The sequence below is a fragment of the Lygodium microphyllum genome, chromosome 1 (genome assembly GCF_053477565.2).
Source record: "Lygodium microphyllum isolate KBCC chromosome 1, Lygodium_microphyllum_v1.1.10, whole genome shotgun sequence".
Classification (NCBI taxonomy): domain Eukaryota; kingdom Viridiplantae; phylum Streptophyta; class Polypodiopsida; order Schizaeales; family Lygodiaceae; genus Lygodium; species Lygodium microphyllum.
Genome location: NC_141135.1, coordinates 156,719,542 through 156,741,058, shown reverse-complemented (window position 1 = coordinate 156,741,058; position 21,517 = coordinate 156,719,542).

Below are 21,517 nucleotides of genomic sequence, written 5' to 3'. Positions count from 1 at the left end.
AACATTATGGTAGCATAATGGTTTGCAAGTAAGTATGAGTAATTTAATGGCAAATGATATTGAAATGAAAAGTGTTTTAGAAGGAGATAAATGAAGAAAAATAATGAAATGTTAGCACCTTGGATTTTTTCTTTTTTTTAAATTTTTGTACAATAAATAGGTAAAAATAGTAAAAATAAAGGACAAAGATAAAAATACTCCAAGGTAACTTGCTAGCCTAAAAATACTCTATCCTAAAAATACTAGTATGTAGGATAAAAATACCAACATGTATTTGTGTGAAGTTAGCTTGCTAGCCTACATACTAGTTTGTCATGGCCGTATGGCTATGGGGGTTGGGTGTTTGAGATCCAGGGTATGCTTCGTGTGAGAGAGCCATTGTCGAGCCCATTTTAGGTCCCAATATAATTTCAATCTTAAAAAATCCATTTAAAAACATGTGGATTTTCCATCTTTTAATGTAACAGGTTAAACATTTTTCAATTTCACTTGTAGTAAATAACATGTAAATGTGCAAATATGTCAAGAATTTACATTTCATTGATGAAATTACTTATTTAACATTTCTTGAGCATTGATTAACTTGTTTTGAAATGTACCTTGTTTATTGACTTGCATTGTGTAATGGGGACATTATAACAAGAGTGTTTTAACTTGTGCATATGAATGAGTGCATTTAACAATAATATACATAAGTCTAAATTCTTTGTGTGTATGCCCTAATGGTATGGTGCTTAGTTTTGAGGGACACGAGTGCTATGTTTGAGGTGTGAACAAGTGCTTAAACTCATTAAGCAGTGAGCTAACACATTATGTTCATGAGTGCATGTGAAAGTATGTGCACTAGTGTATGCGCATTGAAGTGAACAAATCATGATTACCATATGTTGTATGCATGAGTGCATAATAGAAGTATACAAACGTGTGATTCATCGAATGTGCACTAGTGCAATAATTACCATGTGCTCGAGTGCATCAATATGTGCATGAGTGAGATGAAACAAACATATGGATGAATCAATTGGAAGCTATGGGAAAAGGTTGATGAATAAGAATACTCATGTGCACAACTACAAGTTATTGTGTGCTTGTGTATGAGTCAAAACTAGTATGTGTGTATGATTAGCATGGGTAGCATGTGCACAAACAAAGATCAATGACCTAAACCAAGTCGAGGCCACTTGAGCACATGAGATGAATTAGTACCAAAATGGAGTGATCGTGAGCCTATGCAGTCAAGAGCACATGATGGGGTGGCATGATGCAAAATCCCTCAAAGTATGTAGCTCAAGGCCAAGGATGGTTGGCCCATCTAGCTCAATAAAACCCTAATTATCCTAATCATCACAATCTAACATATAACTAGCCTTACCAAAATGACTATGCCACCTATTGAAACCTTACTAAGATGCCTACAAATGCTACCAATATTTAGGCTGATGTAGAGTTAAACATAAAATTGCATCTAATGCTTTCAACAATGATTCAACATGCATGGAAACCATTAAGCAATTACTACAAGGAGAAGCACAAAAATAGCATACATGATTGATGAAGATGATGATGAGGTTGAGCAGAGATGGTAAGACTTTGCAATTGTAGCATGATGGAGGTCACAATATTGATTATCAACATTTGGCCATGATGACAATCCTCCTTCTTGCCACAAAAACAATTGTTTTGTTGCTTCAATGTTTGTTATTCTACTTATCACAAGAACTTAGAAAAAACAACAAAAGTTGTAAGGATGAGTTTTTTTTTCTTTCTCTTTATCTTTTCAACCAATATAGTAAACTCATAATTTTGTGCATTTATTTAGGAGGCCTTATGTATGTGGGTTTTTTTTTAAAATTCTTTTTGTGTTTTTGTAGTTTCCTCTTGTGTTTTTTGTACTTTTTGTGTTTCTTCTAATCTAATATTGTGTTTTTAAAAAATATTCAAAACTATTTCTTTTCACTTCCACAAATTAAATCCCTCCTAAGATATAGTCATGTACATTTTGGATCATGCATGCTATGGGTACCGCGTGATCAATTCTTTCATTAATCCAATCCATAATCTAATGTTAAGCCTTTTAGTCTACCATATAAAGATAGGAATGTGAGAACCTTAGTGATTGGACCATTCTTTGTCTTAGTACGAAACCCAAAATATTGGGTAAGTGCACAATGGTTGGGACATTTGGGGTAGGATGAGGCAGAGCGTCCCAAGGATGCACGATCAGAGGAACAAAGGAAGCCGCAAGACCTCCCTAAACATTTCTCTAGATTCAAACGAGGAGACAAGGTAGTGGTTCTGCTAAGTGCCAAGCACCAAGGGCAAACCAGTGAACCAATCAAAGGGCCAGCCAAGGTCAAGGAGGTAAACCTAGCCCTGGAAGGGGAAGTACCCCGACCAGTGTTCATTGCCGAGGACTTGACCGCGGAAGAAGAGTCCAGTCTTGTCACTCTTTTGCGGGAGTACCGGGACGTATTTGCTTGGTCCTTAGAAGAGCTACGAGGGGTAGATCCGAGTGTTGTGACTCACAACATACCCATGACGACGGATGCTACGCCGGTCAAGCAGTGACCATATCCCATGAATCCGAAGCACGCTCATGCTGTCAAGGAGGAAATCGACAAGCTGATGAGAGCTCGATTCATTTATGAAATTGAGCACACAGACTGGGTGTCACCCATAGTCATTGTGATGAAGAAAAACGGCAAGATTCGAGTGTGCATCAATTACAAGAAGGTGAACGCCGCTACAAAGAGAGACAACTACCCCTTACCGTACAACGATCACATGCTTGAGAGAGTGGCAGGTAAGGAAGCCTACAGTTTCCTGGATGGCTTCTCGGGGTACAATCGGGTGCAAGTGTATCCTGCAGACAGGCACAAGACCGCCTTCGCCACTGAGTGGAGCGTCTTTGCATACGTAGTCATGCCCTTCGGACTAACCAATGCCCCCGCCACCTTTCAATGCCTCATGTGTACCATATTCAAGGACATGCTTCTCTCCCTGAACCCCGTGAAATGTCAGTTTTGGGTGAAGCACGGATGCATCTTGGGACACGTGGTGTCCAAGAATGGCATTGCCATGGACTTCTCGAAGGTCAAAGTTATGGTGGACCTTCCACCCCCAGGTAATTACAGGGGAGTTCAATGCTTCTTAGGTCACACATGATACTATCGGCGGTTTGTACTGAACTACGCGCTGATCGCTAGGCCATTGTACAAACTGCTAATTGTCTTCGAGTGGACTGAAGCATGCCAATTGGCATACGAAGAATTGAAAAGAGCCCTAACAATGGCACCTATTCTACGAGCCCCAGACAGGACCATTACTTTCCACGTACACATTGACGCCTCTAAATTTGTCGTGGGGGCAGTGTTGTGCCAACGGGGTGAGCATAATCTAGATTACCCAGTGAGTTTTGCTAGCAGGCAACTCACTGAGACGGAGATGAATTATTCGACAATGGAAAGGGAGGGATTAGCCATGGTGTTCGCCGTGAAGAAGTTCCGGCATTACCTACTGGCCACCCCCTTCACCTTCTTCATGGACCATCAAGCCCTACTCTATTTAGTGAACAAACCTTGTGCTACAGGACGTATAGCTCGATGGCTTCTCCTGCTCCTAGAGTTCGACTTCTCAGTGGTGGTGCAGAAGGGAAAACAACATTACATGGCTGATCATCTGTCCCGTATACCCACAGGAGAAGCTGTTGGACAAGGCATCATGGACGAGTTACCAAACAGCCACTTATTCCATATGTCCAGAGAGGGAGACCTATTCAGGGCCGATCTGACACCATACTAGGCAGACGACATAGTCCAAGTGCTCGAGCATGGGCTGCCCGAACGACCAATAGAAGGGGCATGACTTGGGCGCTTGATCCTGAAAATCCAGCCCTACCAGCTGATTGCAGGCCAGCTCTATAGGCTGGGGCAAGACGGATTGTTACGTAGATGCGTATGTGAGCATGAGATGCACGATGTGCTCTCAGAGGCGCACAACGATATTGCAGGAGGACACTTTAGCGGGGACACTTCAGTATGGAAGGTGCTGCAGTCCTAGCTATGGTGGCCCACACTCTTCCGCGATGCCACACAATTCGTCAAGCATTGTGACGAGTGCCAACGGACAAAAGTCCCGGTTCGTAAAGATCAGATGGAGTTAACCCCGATTATTGCTCGCCAACCCTTCAAAAAATGGGGGATTGACTTCATAGGACCCATCAGCCCCGCGGCACAATACTCACAAGCCAGGTACATCGTGGTGGCCACGGATTACCTCACCAAATGGGCGGAGGCGAGAGCCCCGCAGAGAAACGATGCTAGGACGACTGCCAAGTTCTTATGGGAGCAAGTAATCTCGCGTTTTGGTTGCCCCATTGAACTGGTCAGCGACCAGGGAACGCACTTCATCAACGAAGTGATAGCCCATCTCCTATCCACATTTCTCATCATCCATCGCAAATCCTCACCATACTACCCTCAGGCTAATGGCCAGGCTAAATCAACCAACAAAATTCTCATCAATGTCTTGACTAAAGTAGTCTCAGCCTCACGAAGTGACTGGGATAACAAGTTGATGGCAGCCCTGTGGGCCTACCGAATAGCTTATAAAATGGTCGTCGGTCAAACACCTTTTAGGCTAACCTATGGAACCGAAGCCATTCTCCCATTAGAATTCTTCGTCCCTAGCCTGAGGATAGCACTCCAAGAACGATGGGAAGGGAAGGAGGCATGGACGCAATGCTTGGTTGAGCTGGAACGCCTGTCAGAAGTTCGTCTCCTAGCCACCCACGCACTTTTCTACTCAGTTAAAGGACATAAGCAAAAGATGAAATTCAAAGGTCTCGGACCCTTTAAGGTCAGGGCAATCAACCGAACTGGTAATGTCGAGCTGGAAACACTGGATGGTGAGGGAATGGGTTTCTTCAATGGCAGTCGGGTCAAGAAGTACTACCCGCCCAGTCATTCGTTGCATGAGCCACCAATGGTAGAACCACCCGTCAAAATACGAGTAGCCACAATTACGGAAATCTGCGAGAATGAGGAGGAGCCTATAGAACCCGCCTACATCCGTGTCACGGTCACGGCCAAGCAGACGTGCTCCTTCGACGCCCTGATTGATGAGGGGGCGGATTTTAACGTTTTAACGCACGAACATTGGACCCAGCTTGGCGCACCAATACTTCATCCCACAATAGCCAAATTAAGTCCATACGGGGCTCAATCCTACCCGATCCTCGGCACATGCCGAGTCGCCATTTCTATCGAGTCTACAACTATCCCCATGCTGTTTTACGTATTGCCAAGTACCATGGATGCAAGCACAGAGTCATTGCTCGGGTGAACTTTTAAAAAGCAGACCTGCTGCAATGTTGATTATGAGTCGCAATGCATCCACTTAACGATCGGGAACGTGCCTATTGTCACAACTTTCAGCAAGGGCCTCGTAACCCTATCACCGCTCATAGGGCCACCGATAGAAACAGTCGTAGCTAGGACTAAGGAGGGGGGCCATGCATATTTACCACACCCAGATCCCCATAAACCGCAGCCTGCCGCACCCAAAGCAAAACCTCAACAAACTCACTTGCAATGGTTACCTAAGAAGCCTCGAGAACTGCCTAGAACGATGAGAAGACTATGGGTGGCACATGGTCGTCAGATGTTTCAGATGATACAAAGTCTTTGCTTAGTGCATTTCCTTACTTACTTTGTGATTCTACTAATTTTGATGATCATAAACCTCCTTCACCTCCAAAGAAGATTGATGAAAAATTGGAGATCTATGTCGATCTTCCTATTGAGATAGAGCATGGATTCTATTCTATTGAATATGATGTCTTTGATGATGCTATGTCTGTCCAAGGGGATCCAATATCGTATATGGAAGCTATCAATTCGTCTCAAAGGGATCAATGGCAAGAAGCTTGAGTACGATTCTTTAATCTCCAAAGGTACATGGATTCTTACTGAACTTCCCCCAAATCGTGTTCCTATCAAATGTAAATGGGTTTATAAAACCAAGACCAAAGCTGATGGCTCGTTTGATAAGTTCAAAGCACGACTTGTTGCAAAAGGTTACTCACAGATTGCAGGAGTAGATTATCAAGAAACATTTTCTCCCGTTGTGCGCTCCACAACTGTTCATATGATGTTGGCTTTTGCAACACTATTTGATCTAGAAATTCACCAAATGGATGTTAAAACGGCTTTTCTCAATGGAGATCTTGAAGAAGAAATCTATATGGAGCAACTTGAAGGTTTTATGATTGCAGGAAAGGAGCATCTTGTATGCCAACTTCATCGTGCATTATATGGATTGAAGCAAGCCTCTCGTGCTTGGTATATTAAGATTGATCAGTTCCTCACATCTAAAGGTTTTGTTGCATGTTTTGCTGATCCAAATCTTTACATCAAAAGGGAGGACAAATATTTTATTATTCTTGCTCTATATGTTGATGATACTATTCTTGTGTCAAATAATATTGCTTTCTTGGATGCTATGAAGAAGCTTTTATCGACTGCATTTGAAATGGTGGATCTTGGTGAGATACATTCTTGTTTGGGTATTCAAGTTCAACGACACCGACAACAAGGCATTCTTCTTCTTCGCCAAACAAAGTTTATTAATGATATTGTTAAGAAGTTTGGGTTGACAAATGCGCACTCTGCCAACACTCCCATTCTTTCAAGCTCTACCAAGGGTACATCTACAACACGCAACGAAGAATCAGCCATTCATCAACCTTTTGCTAATCTTGTTGGCTGTCTTCAATTTATTGGTTTAAACACAAGACCAGATATTTTATTTGTAGCTAATTTTTTGGGATAGTATCTTTCTTCCCCTTCCACTATTCATTGGAGTGCTGCAAAACATATTCTTAAGTACCTCAAGGGTACTAAGGAATTTGGTCTTATTTATCGTCGTCGAGGGGATTCTTCTTTATCTTCTTCAACTTCTCTTGACCTTATTGGATATACAGATGCTGATTGGGAAAGTTCACACTTATCCATGCGATCTACAAGTGGGAATTGTTTCTTTGTAAATGGATGTTTGGTTTCTTGGTCCAGCAAGAAACAACGATGTGTTGCAGTTTCTACAACTGAGGCCGAATATGTTGCTGCATCATTAGCAGCTCGCGAGCTAGTTTGGCTTCGACAACTACTTGCAGATTTGGGACATCCTTCATCATCTAGTACACCTCTTCGATGCGATAACCAAAGTGCTATTAGTCTTACCAAAGACTATATACAACATAGTAAATCAAAGCATATTGCTATTCATTATCATTATGTTCGACATGAAGTCAAGAAAGGTTCCATTATGGTGGACCATTGTCCCAGTGATCAAATGGTTGCAGACATCTTCACAAAAGCTCTTAGTGAAGCTCGCTTTAGTTCATTAAGACATGCACTTGGTATTGTTCCAAGTTCTTGTCTCACTGATAAAGGCATGTATCATTGTATTCAAGAAAACTTTATAGTAAATCATTTTTGTATCGTAGGTATGTGTAGGGGCTCGGGTTTTTCCCTTGTTCTCCCCAAGGACTATATCTTAGGAGGGATTTAATTTGTGGAAGTGAAAAGAAATAGTTTTGAATATTTTTTAAAAACACGATATTAGATTAGAAGAAACACAAAAAGTACAAAAAACACAAGAGGAAACTACAAAAACACAAAAAGAATTGAAAAAAAACCCACTTACATCAGGCCTCCTAAATAAATGCACAAAATTATGAGTTTACTATATTGGTTGAAAAGATAAAGAGAAAAAAAAAGCAACTCATCCTTACAACTTTTGTTGTTTTTTCTAAGTTCTTGTGATAAGTAGAATAACAAACATTGAAGCGACAAAAAAATTGTTTTTGTGGCAAGAAGGAGGATTGTCATAATGGCCAAATGTTGATAATCAATATTGTGACCTCCATCATGCTACAATTGCAAAGTCTTACCATCTCTGCTCAACCTCATCATCATCTTCATCAATCATGTATGCTATTTTTGTGCTTCTCCTTGTAGTAATTGCTTAATGGTTTCCATGCATGTTGAATCATTGTTGAAAGCATTAGATGCAATTTTATGTTTAACTCTACATCAGCCTAAATATTGGTAGCATTTGTAGGCATCTTAGTAAGGTTTCAATAGGTGGCATAGTCATTTTGGTAAGGCTAGTTATATGTTAGATTGTGATGATTAGGATAATTAGGGTTTTATCGAGCTAGATGCACCAACCATCCTTGGCCTTGAGCTACATACTTTGAGGGATTTTGCATCATGCCACCCCATCATATGCTCTTGACTGCATAGGCTCATGATCACTCCATTTTGGTACTAATTCATCTCATGTGCTCAAGTGGCCTCGACTTGGTTTAGGTCATTGATCTTTGTTTGTGCACATGCTACCCATGCTAATCGTACACACATGCTAGTTTTGACTCATACACAAGCACACAATAACTTGTAGTTGTGCACATGAGTATTCTTATTCATCAACCTTCTCCCATAGCTTCCAATTGATTCATCCATATGTTTGTTTCATCTCACTCATGCACATATTGATGCACTCGAGCACATGGTAATTATTGCACTAGTGCACATTCGATGAATCACACGTTTGTATACTTCTATTATGCACTTATGCATACAACATATGGTAATCATGATTTGTTCACTTCAATGCGCATACACTAGTGCACATACTTTCACATGTACTCATGAACATAATGTGTTAGCTCACTTCTTAATGAGTTTAAGCACTTGTTCACACCTCAAACATAGCACTCGTGTCCCTCAAAACTAAGCACCATACCACTAGGGCATACACACAAAGAATTTAGACTTATGTATATTATTGTTAAATGCACTCATTCATATGCACAAGTTAAAACACTCTTGTTATAATGTCCCCATTACACAATGCAAGTCAATAAACAAGGTACATTTCAAAACAAGTTAATCAATGCTCAAGAAATGTTAAATAAGTAATTTCATCAATGAAATGTAAATTCTTGACATATTTGCACATTTACATGTTATTAACTACAAGTGAAATTGAAAAATGTTTAACCTGTTACATTAAAAGATGGAAAATCCACATGTTTTTAAATGGATTTTTTAAGATTGAAATTATATTGGGACCTAAAATGGGCTCGACAATGGCTACACGAAGCATACCCTAGATCTCAAACACCCAATCCCCATAGCCATACGGCCATGACAAACTAGTATGTAGGCTAGCAAGCTAACTTCACACAAATACATGTTGGTATTTTTATCCTACATACTAGTATTTTTAGGATAGAGTATTTTTAGGCTAGCAATATACCTTGGAGTTTTTTTATATTTGTCCTTTATTTTTACTATTTTTACCTATTTATTGTAAAAAAATTCAAAAAAGAAAAAGAAAAATCCAAGGTGCTAACAATTCATTATTTTTCTTCATTTATCTCCTTCTAAAACATTTTTCATTTCAATATCATTTGCCATTAAATTACTCATACTTACTTGCAGACCATTATGCCACCATAATGCTATGTCGCGTTGTGTAAGATCCAATGTTAGTGACGATCCTTAAAGCCACAAACTCTCTTGGACATGCTCCCACTTGCTCTAGCACCATGTTGTGATATTTATTGTACAAAAACTCAAAAAAATAACAAAGATAAAATCCAACGTGCTAACAATTTATTGTTTTTCTTCATTTATCTCCTTCTAAAACATTTTTCATTTCAATATCATTTGCCATTAAATTACTCATACTTACTTGCAAACCACTATGAAACCATAATGCTATGTTGTGTTGTGCAAGATCCAATGTTAGTGACGATCCTTAAAGCCACAAACTCTCTTGGACATGCTCCCACGTGCTCTAGCACCATGTTGTGATGCCTCTTTGCCACATAGTCTTCACCTCTCCCACTCACACTCCCATTCCCCTTCTCTCATTAGAATATATGTTAATGGCTATGGAGGAGAGAGAAAGATTGCATTTTTGGAGAGAGAATGATTGAAATTTTAGATTTGAAATACTAAAAAACAACCCATAACAGTGGTATCATTGCATAGACGGTGACAAGTTGACTCCATTTCTATATTCACATGCTTGATTTGTATAGTATTGGAGGAGAAGAAGTGAAATATGATCTCTCTCTTTTTCTCTTTCATGTTATTTATCTTGCTATTCCTCTTCTTCCTCATGCCATTCTTCCTCTTTTTAGGTACTCCTTTAGTTCTATTCCTTTTCAATTTTGGCCAAAATTGGGAATTTAAATGTCCTATAGGCTATCCCATTGCTTTTCCCATAAATGAAGGTTATTTTAGCATCAACTTTGATCTAAAAAATAGGCTTTGACTCAAAATTGATGATTGGAGAACCCAAGGCTTCTCCTAATGTAAACTTTATGCTTGCTTTGTCTTTAGCTTTAAAATGTCCCATTATATCTTGTGCCTTAGTCACCTTGAAAAACGCGTTACATTTGAGCCTTAAATCTTCATTTTCCCCATCAAACGGCTTTCAAATCTACTTGAAATGCTAAAATCCTACAAAATGTGCCTTTAAACTCTACTCTCATTGGCAATCACAAGATAGGGCGACCCAACCTATCAAATCTATAATCAAAATATGCCAAAAGAAAATGATACGTAAAGTATACTGACAGAAGGAATAGGGCTATAAATCAAATAGAAAATGAAACACTCATCCCCACAATATAGATTCAAAATCCAAGACTAGAACTAAGAAATGAGGGTTCCCCTAAGGCAATCATACTGAATAACTATCTTTACTATCAAATGATCATGACGTGACCTAAGGATATCCTAGCCTAGTTGGACATACACTTAGGGAAGAACCCACCCTCTCATAAGACTCATGAGCACAAGCAATAGTCCCAGGCCAACACCCTACCACTTAGAAACCTCTAGTGCAAAAGATAGTAAGACTATTATACCCTTTAATTTTTCCAGTCCATCAAGCGATATAGTCACTTGTATTTATTAGTGGGGGTGGTTCATTGACCATTTCTTTTCTATAATGCCCTAAGGAGATCAAGGCATCACCACTCATACCCAATAACCTATTAGAACCTTGCATTTTATTTCTCATTTTTTATTTGCTTGATATCCCACCGCTAGGTTTCATCCCAAGAGGGCAATGCATCAACAAGGGACCTCATCACTCGAACATGGAAACCTACCTAGCCCTCACAAGCTGACAAGTATATTCTAGTACTTATACTTTTACTTTACTTTTTTCACGATGGGACTCTGAATTAATTTTAAAGCCCATACGTTGCACTCAAAACTAAGCCCCTCACTCACCAAGGGACTTTATCATGTCAAAAAATCAAGTTGTAAACTCTTATCTAGGCTTACAGCCTCAAAGAAGGAAGGTGAGCCACCTATTGACCATCAAACTAAGGAGAATGACTTGCAAGATCTACCTATGAGCACCCTCAAGTAAGAAACTAGTGATTGAGGCACCCCTTTGTGAGACATGATAGGGTAGTGCTCATGCTACCCACCATGACTTGCAGGCAAGCAAAGAATTCTTCTACTTTAGTTGTTCATCATAACATTTCACAAAAAATAGAAGCTTCTTTTGTAAGACATGATAGGGTGGCTTGTTTGATGCCTTTTCCGGTCACTCAATGTTGTATAAGAGTTTTGAATCCACTATGTCCTTTGAGGTCTTAAGCATTCATGTATCCACAATGGAAAACTTTAATCCATTTGCAAGTCATTGTGGTGTCTAAAGCCTTAAGTGCCCGTGCTACCTATAGTGACCAACCTTAGGTCCTAATGCTATCCAATGTTGCAAACTTTTAGCGTGCTTCTCTCTAGAATAATCCCATTTTGATTTTGTTATTCTTATGTCATACTATAGGCCTACCTTTTCAAAATCCTAAGCCTGTGCCTCCCTAGAACAAACTCTTTGGCCTTAATCCTAATATCCTAAACCCTAGTTATGAAGCTCTTAGAAGCTTGTTTCTTAAAACCTTATCTAATACTTTGATATCTCATCAACTAAACCATGCCCCTCCAAGCCTTAACTACTCATACTACCAACCATGGCAACATGAAAGCCTAATACTATCCACCATTGCAAACTCTTAGTGTGCTCCTCTCTATAATATCTTGTTGCATGCCATTGTGTGCTTATTTTATGAGACATGACAGGATGGTTTGTCTAATGCCTTTTTTTGTCACTCAATGTTGTACATGAGTTTTGAAGTCCACTATGTCCTTTGAGGTCTTAAGTACTCACGTATCAACCATGGCAATTTTTAATCCATTTGTATGTCATTGTGGTATCTCTACTTTTTTAAAGATGATTTTGTAGATTCATTATCAATAGCTATCAATAATAAAATGTTTAATGGAATTTTAAAATGAAATGAATGCATTGTCTTAAGATTTCCTCAAACTCCAATCAATATGGGATTACCATATCAAAGAACTTGTAGAGAGTATATATATGTTGCATGTCCATAAACAAGTGCTCAATCCTACAAGGTTTAAACAAAGACAAATTGCTAGACTTAGGGTCTCAAATGGTTAGATTGCAAATAGAAAATGCCTAGTGTAAGCAAGCAAAGAACTCTTTTGCTACCATTGCTCAAAATAACATTTCACAAAGAAGAGAAGCTTCTTCTACGAGACGTGATAGAATGGTTTGTATGATGCCTTTTTCTACCACTCAATATCATATGGTAGTTCCTTATTTGGGGAAAAATGTTCAAAATGCTATTTCTCATGTGAAAATTTCTAATGGAAATAACAAAGTAGATGTCCTTATGCATGAAGCTCCAACATGATTGATAGATGGCAATGGTGGAAATGGGTAGATTCAAGAGAATATTTTAGTAAATGGCTTCCATATTTCTCTTACATTTAACCCTCGAAATGGTGGATTTTTCTCTATTTTATATGCTCTACCTGCAATGGATTTTCATCCTGCAAATGTAACATTATTCTTTTAAGACCTGAATGTGCATTCCGTTGGGGGGGTCTTTCTGAGTTTTGTTAGCGATGCTTAGCCAAACAATGGAGATGTAAAACAGAAATGCATTAATTATTTTTGTATAGAAAATATTGTTATCAAAATGGAAAATTTTTGTTAGAACCATTGTAGCATCCATTGCAACCCCTGCATGATCTATTGCATGGTGTGCAGTACCCTCAGAGTAAAGTCTTCAAAAATAATATATAGAGCATATAATAGTGCTCTTGTATTTGTGTTGCTTGGTGCCAATATTGATGAGCTTTTAAGTGTTGCTAGAACTACTTATACCTTTAGAGTGCATGGCTTCATTTATCATCGTATAGGTTTTGTCTTACCAAAGATGTAGTGGCAAGAAAATCCAAAGTTGGCACAACTTTATGTTTATGACATCGAGCATGATCTAAGCTATCTAATCACTTGGGGAGATTTTAGATCTGTATGTATGCAATTGCAACATAGTTCTTTAACCAGAATTGAGAATAGCCATCTTTATTGTTTTACAAACTAACAATATGCAATACTCAATTCCAATAGGAATTGAGGTTGCAGCTATCATGCTAGGTCAAGGTGATGAGGATATTTTTAATCATTGAGATATTCATGTTTATACTTCAAAAGGTCATTGTGTTGTCATTTCAAACTTGCATAGAACATATATGCTAATGTTATATGTCTTTCTTTTCCCCTAAGATGATGATGGGTAGCATATCAAAATTCCTTATAGTTATGTGGATATTTTTGTGCATGCATATGAAATGCCGAATAAATATTATGTTACTCAAATGCAATTTCATGCATTTCAACTTCAAGTGCATGAAGACATTGTGTATATTACATGGTGGTTGACCACTACAACTATTTATTGTTGATGTTTATTGTAGCATAAAGTAGTGTAGGTTGGCTTGGTGTCTTCAAAATCAAGTCCTATTATATACATAAGTATATAAAGGCTTGACAAATATAGTAGAGTGATGGATAACCAACAAACACATTTTATTGGTGCCTTTGTGGATAAAAGGGTGGTTTTACCATGTTCCATTTATTGATGGACCGAGGCATATGTACTAGCGATATCAAGATGCGATGGCCATAGTGCAAAGTAAGTAAAACTCGATCTTTTCATAACAATGATGTGCAACCACTACAAGGGGATGGGGCGATAATGATGGTTGACACTGACCAAAAATAATGATGTCACTATTAGTATCCCTAATAGAGTCACTATTTGTGTTGCTAGCCATGCTAATAGCGATGCCTCTCTTTTGAGAGAGAATGAAAGAGAGAGTGAGAACGGCCAAAGCTTATATATATATGTATATATATATATATATATATATATATATATATAGAGAGAGAGAGAGAGAGAGAGAGAGCTCATCGCTGCTGCTACCGACACCAGTACGATACGTGAAGAAGAAGGAGAAGGGAGGGAAGCCACAAAAGGGAGGCACAAAGGGTTTCATCTTTGAGTCTTTGAGATAGGCACATTACCTCTTCCTGCTTTATTTTTGTGTTTTCTTCTTTTCTCTCTTTGTTTTTTTTTGTGGAGAGATGCATTGAGAGTGAGGAAGAGAGGAAAGGAGAGAGGGAGAATAAGAAAAGGAGAGGAAGAGAGAGAGAAAGGGGAGAAATGATTCAAAGAGGGAGGGGAAGAGAGAAATAGATGGATGAACAGAGGGAGAGAGAGGGGGGAGGTAGAAATAAAGAGAGAGGAAACAAAGGGAAAAAGAGAGAAATAGAGAGGTGGGGAGAGATAGAGAGGGAGGCGAGATAAAAATAGAGAGGAGGAGAGAAAAGGAAGTGAGATAGAGGGAAGGGAGAGAAAAGGAAGGAAGAGAGAGGGAGGAGGTAAAAAGAAGGGCAAGGGAAAGAGAGGAAGGGGAGTGAAAAGAAGAGAGGAAGAGGAAGAGACAAATAAAGACACACACACACACACACACACATGTAAGAAGCAATAAAAATAGAGAGAGAGAGAGAGAGAGAGAGAGGGAGGGAGAGAGAAATACTAAAAACAATGAGAAAATGAGAGAAAGGGGAAAGAGAGAAAAGTAGAGGAAAAGGGGGGAGAGAGATCAAGAGAGGAAAGGAGACATTACTTTTCATTTTTTTGTTTTTTAAGTTTCTTGTTTTCTCTCTTTAATTTTGTTTATGGAGAGATGCGTTGAGTGAGAGAGGGGAGAAGGAAAGGAGAGAGAGGGGGAGAGAGAAACAAAGAAAGAAAAAGAGGGAGAGAGTAGAGAGATAGGAGAGATAAAAATAGAGAGAGGGAAGAGAAAGAGGAAAGTAGAGAGATGGAGGAAAAAAGAATATATATATATATATATATATATATATATATATATATATATATATATATATATATATAGAGAGAGAGAGAGAGAGAGAGCGAGAAGGGGGAAAGAGAGTTATAGAGACATGAAAGGAGATAGAAAAAGAGAGATGGAAAGGAAAAACAAAAATAATAAGAGATAGAGGGAGGGAGGGAGGGACAGGGAAAGAGACATGGAGATAAAGAGCAAGATAAAGAGAGGGAGGGAGACCCTGCTTCACATTTATTTGTTTTGAAAGCTTTTTATAATTATGGCTGTAACATCCAAGATCCTGAGGTGGCATTCTATCCCAAGGAATGCACCTATTATGGCCTGTAAGAAGAGTTTGTGGGTGTGTGATGGATGGAGTCATTGAGTCGATAAACCCATTGGAAGGCATGCTACTAACTACGCCCTCGATACCAAAAGACATGGTGGGCCTTTGGAACCTTTCTCGAATCTTGGAGCTTGAGATGGAGACAATGATCTATGCATTACTTCCCATGGATGTGGAGTTATCTAATCTATTGAGAGAGGAGGTGTCCCTACCATTATATGATGGGCGCTGATATCTCACTTAAGGATGCTACTTGCAATCCTAAGTGTATAGGCAAAGTATGGATGAAGCAATGCGAGTGTGACCAAGTTGTTCAGGTATATACTATGGTCCTTTATCTTTGACTTCATTATTTAAAAAAAATTCATGCTCTTCAAAGGTACTTGATTTTTTTTTCAAGTTGCTAAAACATGACATGTTGCCACCTAGAAATGCAATGCTTGGCTCTCGTGAAGATGCACGATTGGTGCTACTTACGAATTATTGGTATAGACTACAACAACATCCATGCATGTGTCAATGATTGTGTGTTGTTTTGAGGAGATTTTGAGACTATGGAGACATGCCCAAAGTGTGGTGCTCATAGCTACCATCGACAGGACTTGTAAGGGAAAACCATCTCTTAGAAGGTTCTCAGACACTTTTCACTTATACTACATATATGTCACATGTTTTGTATGTTAGGCATGGTAAGCTTAACAATATGACATACACAAAATAGATCCACACATGGAGTCCAATGAATATCAGCACATTCATGTGCATGGAGCCACATTGACTCCACCTTTCCACTCTTTGTTTGAGAGCCGAGAAATCTTTGGCTCGATCTTGCTATGGATGGCGTGAATGCACTTGGTCTTTGCTCAATGCCTTACAGTATGTGGCCTATAGTCCTTGTAAACTACATCTCACCATGGCTTTCTATGAAGAAATAATACCTAATCATTAGCTTGCTCATTCCTAGAGGTGCTATAAAGTCAAGAACATGGACATCTATCTCCATCCATTAGTTGATAAGCTCAAGATTTTGTGAGAGGAGGGGGTCATTGTGGAAGACACTAGGAAGCATAACGGTCGGCGGTCTGCTAATATACGAGCCATTCTTATGTGGACCATGCATGACTTTCCAGGATTCAGGGAGTGCTCAGGTAAGTGGACTTCCATTCTTGTTTCTGATATCTAATATAGCTCGTTCAAGTTTGTGTTGACTAGATAGGGATATTGTGACACGTCTAGTTACCTCAAGTTATCATGCATGTCCATTGTGTAGGCAAAATTTAGACTCTCGAAGGTTACAAACCATGAAGAACTCATGATATATCAAGGACATATCACTTTCTCACCAGAGGGCCATGAACTAAGGGAAGGTTTTCTTGGATGACCTCCAATATGAATGAATATCCAAAGCTGGTACAAGTTGAAAATGGTCCACGAGAGGAGTCACATCCAAATGGAGTGCGACTGTTCTTAGTTTTCTATGAGTTTCCATATTGGACCCACTTACAGATCAACCATTTGTTGGATCCCATGCACATTTTTAAGAATGTGGACAGCTTATTGTGGGACCATATCACACGAAAGAGAGACACTATAGGGGCGCGAATAGATTTGAAGGAGGTAGGCAAGGTGGCGGCACTCTAGCCACTCTTGAGTTGTGTTGGCCACTTGGAAATACCTCATGCTCCTTGGGTCCTATCCACCAAAGAAGAGTATGTGGTGAACCAAATTATCAAGTATATCTATACCCCAAGAGATATGCATTCCCTTATATCTACTTTTTCTAAAGATGACTAACTAACATGACTAAAATCCTATGATTGACATAAGATATGCCAAGTTTATCCTAGCCTTGATAGCAAGTAACCTTAGTATTTCACTATTTTGTGCCAATTCAATATTCATGATTCTTTAAATTTTTCATCATTTTTACTCTAGAAATACGCTTGGAAATTTATAATTTGTCAAATTTAATGCAATGAATCTCAAAGAAGGAGATCAAGATATCCTCTATTGAATCTGCAAGGTGGGGAGTGATGGAGATGGTCTCTCTCCTTGAGAAGTACTTACTCACAAGCATACTCATGATACAAACTTACCTCCTGGTACATCTCTTGGATGAAGTGGACATTGTAGGACCCATCCATATGCCATGGATATTCTTCTTGAAGCGGTTTTTTCATGAAAACCATCGTAGCAAAAAGGTAGCATGGCTAAAGTTTTGACTAGTATCGGAGGCATTAGTGCATATTTCAGAGTGGCCGCCACCAATGGTAGATTCAAATAACAGTATGCTATGGACATGAATGATGATGATAGATTGGCAAGAGATGTGGTGACTGGAAATGAGATAGAAAAGTGGATGGACAATTCTATGAAGGAGAAAGTGAATTGTTTATGTAATTTGCATCATGCATCCATGGAGAAGTGGCTCACTAAGTATGAGCAGGGAAAAAGAGAGGGAGAGGGAGCATGATCAAAATTTTGACATAGTACACACCATCGACTTGTTTGATATTCCAAGGGCATGGAGGATATACCATGGTTTATGCCTACGAGGTGGTTGCATAAATCTTTGACTGTAGTACTTACGCACATGCAAAGGGGTAGAGGTCTCTAGGTAGGAGCTAAAATTCTCGAGGGGATGTAATCCAAAGATGACCGTATGCATTCTTTCTCCTTATATCTAGATTTTATACACAATAACTAACCTAACTATTTTGAGGTACATTACAAAATCTATAGTGTAGCAGGGTGGCATGAGAAATATTTTCAAGTTGAGCATATCGACAAAATATGCTCCTCCATAATGGACTGTGGTGTCAGGACAAAGTTTGAGCAAGAGAGCCAACTATAGACCACGAATCTGAATACTCTAGTAGATGAGATAGAGTATTTTGGCAACTTGTAAAGTATTATCTCAGTGGATTACCATAACTTCTCCATGATCATATTCGATGTACAATGGTTTAAAGTGGTATTAGAAGGAGTTGGGGCAATTGTATAGTGAGGTCCATCTAGATTTCTAGAGGTAGATTTTGAGAAAAGATGGAATGATCTATACAACATGTTTGTCTTATTGAGTCGTTGTGAGCAGGTGCATTACATTTTTTATTAATTTTTTCTCTGTATGGAATAGTCACAAATGTTGATTCAGTCTTTGTAACACACTTATATGTGATATTGAACTTGTAATGTTCTATCCAAATCCTTGGCAACCTTGATGGTGGCATGCTGTGCCATCAACACCTCAAAGTGCACGAGTGTATGATGAAATCAATGTCCCCAGCATGGACAAGGAGAGTATGAAGGTAGAGGGGTTGATGTTGCAGGGGGTGGATGGCAAGGAGGGCTTAGAGCATGCAAATGATACAAGCATGGGTAATGCAAATGAAGAGACAACATGCCAAGAATAATTTGAGAATGAAGTAGAATCCTCTTTCTTTGGAGACCTATATATAGACCTTCCAGTGTACGCCAAGCGATGCCAAGAGTTTGACATGGAGCCATAGGTCCATTCCTATTTGCATTCACTTGCTCAATTCATTGATAATTTGCTTTTAAGGATTATTTAGTGTATGTGTTTTAATTAACATACTTTTTTGCATAGTTATATTATCGTGCTTTACCTAAATCCTTATATTGATTATGCTAACATCATTTTCTAACTTTGCAAGTTACCTTTGATGATATCCACAAAAAAGAGTAGGATGAGTTGAGGGATGACAAATGAGGAGCTATAAGAGATCTTCACATGTATATCTCTAGATTAAATGGTCCACTTTAAAGATATGGCAGGCCAGGAGTTGTCTTTGTCATCATCCAGTCATTGTACATGGTCTACCTTAATATACTATGATGCTTCGATCTCCACTAGATAGAGTCAATTCTCTAGTCTGGCCCCGAAGGGAGGGAGTGGTTCTAGGATGTACTACGAAGATGCAGATTTGTGACCGGTGGTTGCTACTCCTCGCTCTTGTAAGAGGAAGGCTCGTGTGGGTGTTGTGGAGGCACCGATACAGTTTCCGTACCTCCTTGGTCTAGTGAATACTTGTTACCTCTAGGGTTTGTCACACATGTAAGGATATCTATTCTCGTGACTCCAGGTTTTGCCCAATCGCCCAGCACTGGTGGTACCCCTTACGGGTGCTATTCGGAGAGATACCACCCCTCCAGGTATGTAAGATATATAAGAATCCCATGGCTATGCCCAAGAGCATGGTTGTAGGTGAAAGAGAGTGTACCTTAGACATATCTCAGTAGGGTACGGATACCTCATAGATGAGAAAACAAGTGTTGTAATCATGAATGTTGAGGGGAGAAGGATAATGGCTTGCATGAAAAATTTGCGCCTCGGGGAAGTTACTATATGTATATCCTCTACATCACGTACGTTCAAGGCCTATTTATAAATATCCTTATATGTGAAATTTTTCTAAAGAAAATATAACCATTTTTTATTAAATATGTGAATATCCCCTTTATATTACATCCTTTTGTATATAAAAAATGTATAAAAATGGTATTTGAAAAACACCTTATTTTGAACCCACGTGATGCACACATATATTCATGAGTAACTTACCCGAGAGTTACACCAACAAGTATTTAGGCACAAATTTTTAGACTATTGAAAGAATATACCAAAGGGGAGCAAGGACTATATTGTAGCATCCTTGCATAAGGAGTTTTCAATACCTACGATGACAAAGAGGTTTTCCACGGAATGGATGATGGATTGTATGTGTGCATATATGTCACATAGACAAATTGATGCATGCAAGGCAATCAAGAGTGGCACCTCAAAGCCTGAGTAGTTAGACACAGAGGATTAGTGGAGACTATGGGAGAGGCCATAGACTCTCCAAGACAATGGCGACAGCAGATGAGAGGCAATGAGGGTACGATTCGAGGAAAGGGTCATATATCATCTGGGGAGTGGCGACCATAGAACACAATATTAGTGAGTTTGGGTATCTCCCAGTTCCCATTTTTTGAATACTAAAAATATGGCACCCGGATAACATGCCCATAAGTTTCTCAAAATCATATGATGTGACCTATCATTGGTTGGAAAATGGAATCTATTAAGCTATGGACTACTTGATTTGGAGTTAAGTGTTCAAGTTATGACAAATCCAAAGATTTGAACACGTGTCCCAAACTTATGGGAAATTCCCATATTCCCCAATATGATTTTATAGCACTTATTTGGAGGATTTTGTAAGTTTTCTTTTGATTCTTCTCACTTTCTTATTTGGAATATCACTTGTACTAACAACCTTATTTCTAACAATGATACTTTGTTTTATTGGCAATACTCCGCTACAAACCACGATTCTACAGGTTTGGAGACTCTGTATGCAAAGAGATACGCTCTCACTGCACTTATCAATAAATTGTATGAGCACAACATCCTAGTAAGTTAAGCTACTTTCTTGTTTGCATTCATTAGCTTTTTTATGATGCATTATGTATTGTGGATTAATCTTTGGTTGTTTATATTGTACAATATATTCAATGCTCCATTGCATCAGGACAAGCTTTCGAATAGTGAGGAGCTATAAGAGTTGTTTGGATTCATGGAGTGCACATCATTTTCTTTTTTGGCCCCATGATCCATCCAGGCTCTTTCCATGTATCATTTCTTAGATATGATTTCTCATCCTTTATATAAACTTGCATTTCGTGATATTTATAGATACATTTCCATGTTTGTTTTGGACTCTCCTCTCTATGGTTCCATGTAGTTCTATGATTTGTCATAATCAATCTTGTACTTATTTAAATATTGAATCAATGTACTTACTTAAATATTGAATTAGTGACCTTTTTTTTCAACATCTCATGATGCACCTGTCTTAATGACGAT